This window comes from Mustela nivalis (assembly GCF_964662115.1).
Source record: "Mustela nivalis genome assembly, contig: HAP1_SCAFFOLD_817, whole genome shotgun sequence".
Taxonomy (NCBI): domain Eukaryota; kingdom Metazoa; phylum Chordata; class Mammalia; order Carnivora; family Mustelidae; genus Mustela; species Mustela nivalis.
Window position 1 is genome coordinate 254,549 of NW_028135847.1, and position 1,128 is coordinate 255,676.

Consider the following 1,128-nt stretch of genomic DNA (forward strand, 5'->3'; position numbering starts at 1 on the left):
CTGTTTCCTTCCATTCCCTCTGGGCTTCATTAGACCCCCTTAACACCAATCTTGTCCCTAAAACACGCCCTCTGCAGCACCAAGTTCAAATGCTTAACTCGGGCCATCACTGCAGGCTGTACCGGGATGACCTTAGGGAAAAGGGTGGTGGGTCTCACGGGTTAGCTGTGTCACCTCCATGAACAGTCCTTTGTTCTGAACAGCTAGTGCAGCCCATGTTTGCAATCACAGGCTCTGGCACCAGAGTGGGCGTAGATCCAAGCTGGCCCCTCAGTAGCAATATGGCTTTGGGAAAGTTGTGTCATTTCTGGCCCAGACTTAAGGCTCATCCATAACGTGGAGGAGAAGACAGTGTGACCCTCAGTGGGCTGTTGAAAGGATCACGAGATGGTTAGACTCAGGTGCTCCGAGGTAGCCAGCACACAGTAGGCCCACAGTAGAACAAAAAGTTGTTCTATTGATCTTATAGTTACTATTACTCCTACTAACAAAACTAACTGATCATTTGAGATGATTTTCAAGCGAAGTGTCTTCGCCTGGATTTCTAAGATTAACCTACTTCAAAATGAATTCTGCTCTACTGTGAAAAACGAGCTAACCAGCAGGTTTCTTCTGCATCTTTTCTGAACTTTTTAGGATCCTCTCTAGAGAAAGGTTCTAAAGGAAGGCAAAGTGCAGAAATACTCTTGCTTCAAAGGATGTGTAGGAAATGATTAATTTTGCCAAAAAACAGTGCCTTGAACATAAAAGATGTTTGACGAAGCTCACTGTAGACAGTGTATCCCTCCAGGATTCATAAGTTGAAAACTCAATGTCCAAAGGGACATAACTAGGAGATGGGGTCCTTGGGAGATGTTTAGGTCATGAGGGTGGAGTCCTCATGGGCGAGATTAGTGTCTCCATAAGAGAGACCCCACAGAGATCCCTCGCCTCCTCCACCTTGGAGGTTATAGGGAGAAGATGGTCATCTGTGACCCAGGAAGTGGGCACTTGAACAGACACGGAATCTTCCAGGGTCTTGATCGTAGACTTCCCAGCTTCCAGAACTGAGAGAAATAAGTATGTCTTTAAAGCACCTAGTTTATGGTGCTCTTGTTACATCAGCCCAAACTAAGGTAAAGCTTGTCT